This window comes from Macaca fascicularis, chromosome 12 (genome assembly GCF_037993035.2).
Source record: "Macaca fascicularis isolate 582-1 chromosome 12, T2T-MFA8v1.1".
Lineage (NCBI taxonomy): Eukaryota > Metazoa > Chordata > Mammalia > Primates > Cercopithecidae > Macaca > Macaca fascicularis.
Genome location: NC_088386.1, coordinates 52,177,488 through 52,184,990, shown reverse-complemented (window position 1 = coordinate 52,184,990; position 7,503 = coordinate 52,177,488).

Genomic DNA, 7,503 nt, shown 5'->3' with positions numbered 1-7,503 from the left:
TTTCCACAGTTAAAATGTGGAAGAAATCTACTATCCATTTTTAAAATAAAAAGAAATCAAGACCCAAGGAAATTTCCCCAAATATATGGTTGCCGACAGTAGACGTCGAACATTCACTTACTCCTTTATTTACTTATGACACATTGTAAGTGTAAACAACTTTTAAATTCCACCAACAATTAAATTAATTTTCTGATTTTCTCTTTTAAGACTTGGCTTTGTGTTCCAAAACTCAAGGTTTTTATGGATGATAAGACTCACTTCCTCTGTGGTTAAATATCAGCTATCTAGCTTAGTGTCTTTCAATAGGAAGGCTTAGCCTCCATATTTTTCTACTCATTCAGCATTTATAAGAAAAATATTCACTTTTACGGCAGAATGAAGCCAAAGCCTTAAGTTGTTAATATTGACCAAAAATGTACACAGCCCCAGGATATGCCCCTTGCCATTCACAAAACAGATGCTAATTGGAAGTAAATATCATCCATCCATGACTAGACTTGCAAACTCAAACTGTTCTATAAATAACAAAAAGTGTGCCTTCTTTCCTTACCAAAGAGCAGAGAGGAAAAAAATCATCAGTGGCTCTGGGAATACATTAATCAATACCCTATTATTTTTTGACTAAACAGAACTTATTTTCTTCTGTTATCACTGAATCCAAGAGAAGAAATGTAGATAAAAAATGAAGAACCTCAGACCCAATTTCTCAATGAATTTCATGTTCATTAAAAAAATGTAATTAAAACATGTATCCATTTTAATTATTGATTCCCAAGTTTACTAAGTTGGTTTGCCAAATAAGAATGTTTCTGAATACTCAGAATTTTTTTATTGTGGTACAGAAGCTTGAAGAAGTCAAATGACCTAAAAGAAAAAGAAAAATTATTCTGAATTCTTGGTATATTAATAGTATTTATAGTTGGACAACTTTAGACCAAGCTGAATGTCATCATGTCTATATCTAAGATACAGCGACTTTTTGGTCTAATGATACTCTCCTTCCGTGATTCTTCCCTCACATCTGGTCGCCAAAGAGTCGTTCCGTCACCCTGCAGCCTGCTAATGAGATCCTCCATTTAATTAATACCATAAGAATTTTAATTCTGACTGAATCAATTTAACGTGATGTGATTTTGTCAGCTCTATTCCCCAAGTAAAAAGTGAGCCTGATGCTTATTACATACATCATTTCACGGGCCCTGCATTCCCTGCTGACTTAAACAAATTCTAATTAAGACTAATTAAAGCATCATTTATGAAAGCGCTTGTGATAGCTATGCAAACATTCTGGGTGGGTATGCTTTGCATAATAATTATCCTAGTTAATATTAAGGCTAGGTCTTTGGCAATTAGGTCTTTGAAACAGAGAGTTATTCTGAATTTAGCCCTTTTCAGTGTGAGCAATTAATAAAAAAAAAAAGTGCTAAATTTATGTAGTGGCTTCATTAACAAAATAAATTTAGAAGTAGTAGTATTGTTTGCATTTTTAAAACTAAGCATGATTCTTAACCCAGGTGACAGTTATTAAAATAAAAAGATGCAGTTTTTTGATCTGGTAAGTTTATTATAGCCATCCAAGAAAAAGCATTAATTTTATAAGTTGCAGTCAGATTTTTTAAATGAATCTTACTAGTCTACAGCATATTACTTACATATGTAGATGTCTATAAGTAACAGATATCTGAAACAATATTTTATTTATAAAATTGGTGTTTAGATAACATTTTAAAAATCTGATGTGAACTCAAAGTGCTATACAGGCAGATTAAATTCCCCAATTTTATAATTGCTTGATAGGCCTAATATGCAAGAAAATGTGTCCTTATGCCTGCTGAGTTTAGTGAAATTAAAAATTCTGAGAGCATTCATAGTTTGCTTTACCTTTGTTTTTAAAGTCTCTATTATACTGTCAGTATTCACTGTGCTGCAAAATGGAAATGTATTAAAATGCTGTAAAAACGGCTTGCCTTTCAAACTCCTATATACTTTTTCTAGGACTTTATGGCAGGGTCAAGTGAAGTTGGAGGTTTACAAGAAGAAATGCAAAAAAAAAAAAAAAAATGAAAGAAAATGTGACTCTTTTATTAAATGGGTAAAAGAGGTTGATAATAGATAGTAACAAGAAAAAAAAAAAACCATAAAGCTTCTTTTACCTCGACCTTTACAAATACAGTGAATTCAAAACTCAGGCAGGCAACTCAAAGGTAGGAAACAAACTAGTCTATTAACACAAGCTGGTGTGTTAAATATAGAGTCTACTAGATTTTATCCAGCACCATTAAAAACCAGACAGAAGTTTTACTCAAGGTTCTATCTTCGAATACTCATAGGATACGAATCACTGAAAGTGAGAAAGATGTTCTATATCTTGGTATATAAGAAAATAGGGAAGTTCTCTACATTTTTACCTAATACACAGCAAAAATATTTTAAAAGCCTATATTAACCCCCCACAAGAACAATAAAATGCTAAAAAGACCAAAAAATAAAGATTGAACTGTTGATTCTAGTAATTTTGTGGGACAAAACTGATAGTGAAAAGTAATATGCATAAACCTATTAAGCTCAATCACATTCTTACAAAACTACCTTTAAAAATGTGATCCTAATTCTGTAACTTCAAGGACAGTAGAAAATTGTCACGAAAGACTGTGCCCAGGCACTGAGTGATTGAACTGCTTTTAGGTCTGTTATCAATTAACTGAGTGGAAGAAGAATAAGTACGCTCATTAAATTGGCAAGTGACACCAACTGAGAGGGGTACCACTGTAACACCTTGAGAAAGTATCCAAAGCAGTGTCCAGTAGAATAAGGTTAATCGAGAATACTTCCATAGCCTAAAACTAGTGAAAACAAACTCTGTAAGGAACAGAGGTATATTAAAGAGCTTCAAGGAATTGTAGTTTGATTACAACTCATGGGTTTTAGCAGTAGATTTTTCTAAATCCAGCATGATCCTGGCATAGAATCATATCACATAAGAATCATAAAGCAACCTTCCCTTTAAATAAAAATATAAATGGTCAGTGTAGCTAAAGAGATTCGGAAAAATGGCCTGTGAGAAAAGGTTCTTTAGGATAAACGATTCAATTGAACTTAAAGAATTACTGAGTATTTTTCAAAGCCAAGTGCTGGCTGAAGCAGACCAAAGGGAGAGAGAATCATGGCACCCGTTTTAGTTATTTCTTTGTAGTTGTTGTTAAGAGGTCTCTGAGAGTCAGAAGCACAATTAAATGACAAATCGCAGAGATTCCTGCTGAAGACAAGGGCAGAATGTTTGGGAAACTTCTCTCTAAGCAGGATGAAAGAAATAGCTGAAGAATAAGCAAAAGATCATGGGTTGGCATAGAGACTAAATCTGGGTGGAAGGATGAGGGCAGTTCTTGCCCAAGCTGAACAACTTATATATGTAGGAAGTGTGGAATGATAAAACGTTGTAGGTATCCTTAGGCAAAAGGTGGACCAGCTGATCTCTATAGTTGCTTAGGAGACAAAATAATAATAATAATAATAAAATGAACCAAATCACTGGAAAATAATTAGGTCAGAAAAAAAAGAAGATATATTTATATTTTTATATATATATATATAATGTAAACCCCAAAATAACTTTACAAAGCTATTTGCTTACCTTCTAGACAGGTGAATTCTAAAATAGGAGTGGGCCATTTGTGGCTTCCCTGACAGTGAGGGAACAACTTCCTTTTCCCTTTAAGGCAGTTGTTTGTAGCATGAGGAAGGGATGAGTTTTCTTTCCCTTGTACCCTCATCCTTTCCTTTATTTTCAATTTACTTATTTGTTGGTCTCCTTTTTTGTTGTTGTTCCCTCTTTTTCTAATATGCAAGAATGCTCTGTTCATGGGAGCTGTTCTAGATTATAGCAGGCAATCAAAGAATTGTCATCCAGAACAGTGGCTCTCAAACTTTGGCCTGTATCAGATTCACCCGGAGGGCACGTTAAAATACAGGCTGTTGGCTCCCACACACAGACTTCTGATTCAGTGTGTCTAGGGTGAAGCCTGAGATTTTGCCCTTCTAACAAGTTCCCAGGTGATGCTGAAGCACCTGATTGTGGACCACAATTTTGAGAACCACTGTTCTGCTCAATTTCAAAGGTCCCAAAATCTGAGTACTGAAGGAAACCACAGATGTAATCACTAGTTTGAACAACTGCAATCTTTACCTAAAACATCATTAATATTCAGCCAGTAAACATCTGTATGTCCACACCAATTTTTTCCAGATATTATCTGTTTCAATTGTTTCATATTCAGGCCAAATCAAATGTTCTAAACATCACCCCAGAAGACTATTCATGAAGTGTCCATACATTTCAAATTTCATATCAAAATTATTCCTGCTGAGAAGGAAATTATAAAGATTTTAGGTTTCACCTAAATATTGAACTTTCAATCATAACATGCATAATTAGCAACTAGTAACAACTGCTTTTTAAAAAGTCTCAAAATGGTCACTGAGTAGAAGATTTCATATGGTATTCTAAATCTTAACTGTTAAGGACAGTATGCGTATCCACAGTAATATTTGGGGGGAAAAAAAAAACAACATATAGTACAATTCAGCCATTATGGATAGCAGCCTCTTTATTATTCACAAGGGAAAAAAAATGAGGGGCTCACCTTACATTTAGAAAATTAAAAATTCATATTAAGGATGCTTTTAAAAACACTGGAGTTTGTTACCAATAGAGGCTGTAAAAATCTTCCATCTTTAATAGGCTGTGAAGCAGCATTTCTTCTCTCTGGTTTGCTTAAGAAATATATTGCTTGGAGGCAGATGAAAAGACTGCTTAGAGGTTGGAGACAACTTTACAACCCAAGTTTAGGTTCTAATAACCACAAATAAGTTATTAAGATCCCAGGCTGATATGTAATATATGACATTACTAGGCATAATACTTTAAATACGTTTAAACTTTACAAAACATTAAAATGAATTAGAGATGGTAACAGGATCCCTTAGTGAAAGGAGAAATGGCAATCCCATGTTTGCTGTAGTCAACCCAACACCACCCAGTTCATACTGAGGAGGAATAGAAAATATCTACCCCTACACCAATATCACACAGTTGAATCAATTCACTTTACAGAAGAGGAAACTAAAGCTCAAAGAGATTAAGTGTCTTGCCTGAGACCACACACCATTGGGTAAAGATTACATTTTCCTAAAATGGAGGAGTGGTTTTTCCACTGTCATCCCACCACTGCCTTCAAACTTAACCACCAAGGAAGATGTATTAAAACCTGACCATCTCAGGCGATGGAGACCATCCTGGCTAAAACCGTGAAACCCCGTCTCTACTAAACATACAAAAAATTAGCTGGGCATGGTGGCGGGCGCCTGTAGTCCCAGCTACTCAAGAGGCTGAGGCAAGAGAATGGCATGAACCCGAGAGGTGGAACTTGCAGTGAGACGAAATCGAGCCACTGCACTCCAGCCTGGGCGACAGAGCAAGACTCCATCTCAAAACAAAACAAAACAAAACAAACCTGACCATCCAGGCCGATGTTTCCAGAGAATGAATTTTGTCTGTTTTGACTTTTCTACATACTTGCCCGCAGGAAGATGAGTTTTTGTTTTATCACTAATTAAATCAGATTTGCTCATTTTGGACAAAGTTACTTTATACAAATCTGAATGCTCTCCTGATTCGTTGGGAGATTAAAAGTGAGCTAGTTAATGGGCTTGTGCTTCAGTTTTGCTCCCCTGTAAAACAGGAATGATTGGCAGCTCTGATAGGAAGGAGAAATAGATAACCTGTATCAGACACTACTGTGTTCCATGGAAATCTCTAAGAAACTGACAAGAGACTTGGGAAGAGTATTTCCTCTTGTTTTCTTTTCAAGCACACAAGGTTTGTGCGGATTTAACTTGATCAAGTGAAAAGCCTATAAAGAGAAAGAGGCGGAATGAGGTTTCAGGATCTATATTCTCCAGCGACTAATAACTGGCAGTGGCAACCGGGGCCTAAGTGGAAGTGAGCAAGTTGGGCAGGGATTTAACTGACATCCCAAAGGCAAGGTCTGTACTGGTTGTTTGTTCAAATAACAGCTTAGCCTTAGAATGTAATACAAGGTACTCAAGTAAAATAAAAAGTAAACTCCACTCAGCAGAGCAGCCAGATCAAGGAGGAATTTGGCTTTACGATGGAACACATTAAATCTGGTAGGAGGAAATAAGTGTGAATGGTAGTCTTCCTCTCCCAGCAGAAACAAATAACATTTAATTTTGCAGAAATCAATCACAATGAGCACCCCCTTGCTTTTGGCCACATCTCTGAGTATTACCTCCTTCATCAGGGGCAGTGCAGGGGCCAAAGAGGGGAAAGAGTAATTCACTGCAATTCACCACTTGTTAACTTTGGAGTTAAAAAAAAAAAAAAGGGAAGGGTACATTTCAGGGAAGGAGGTGGGGCTTTGTAAACGAGTTCAGGGATTACTTATAGATTTCATTTACTAATTCTCTACCTGACCCTCAAAATAATGGAAAAGTGAGTTTTATTAACTCATAAGAGTATATGAAATTCAGTCTCTATCTGCCACTTGTATCTTCAGGTAGAACATATAGATAGGGCAGATGGAAATGATATTGTTTAATAACTGAACATTCAATGAGGCAAACCCAAAATGAAAATATAAATATGCATTGTATAAACAGAGAAATTTAGAAGTCCATGTTAATTGTATCTAGTTAATTTTTAACAGCTTCGTGGTGTATTAGCTTTCTAGGTTGTACTCTATGCCGTTCCTGTATTACTCTATTGACAGGCAGCTGGTGCAGTAATAAAACTGCTATTCCCAGATCTGCCAAGGGCTCAGAGAGAGATGAGTACAAGACAGATATCTACCCACTCACCATTTAACGTGTACCGTTTCCTACTGAACATGCAGATGGCATGGCGGTCCCAGATTTCATTTGAGTTAATCTAATCCCTCCACTGCTCCCACTAGAAAGGAGGGCATTAGCAGCCATATGTCAACCAGATTTGTCAGATTATTCATTACAATTAATTGCTGTTCTCACTTAAGGCCTTTAAGGCTGTGAATTGCTCTGAATTCTATTGCAAACACAAAATTATGAGTAAAAGACTTTAGCCCTGTCATTCAAATTTCACGCTGACCTTTATCAGCTTTTGGCTTTTCCATGGGTGCTGGGCTGAAAGCTTTCTAATTGGTGTTCCATTTCTTCCTCACTACAGGTAAGCTGTCGGCCTAGGCAATAAGTATGACCAGAAAGACAAGAGGAAAAACTCTTAGGTCCCAGCAGACAGTATTTAACTGCCAACTAATAATACATTAGGAAGGTAATGAAACGAGCTAGATGTCATAATGACCCAGTATACTAATTAAGCCTCTAAATACTGCAGGTTTTTAAGACATTTTCTGTCTTAGAAAGGCTTATTTTTGGAACCAAATTTCTTTTTACATTGTTTCATTATTCAAACTCTTTTGTAAGTTATTATGGATGATCATTAGAAAT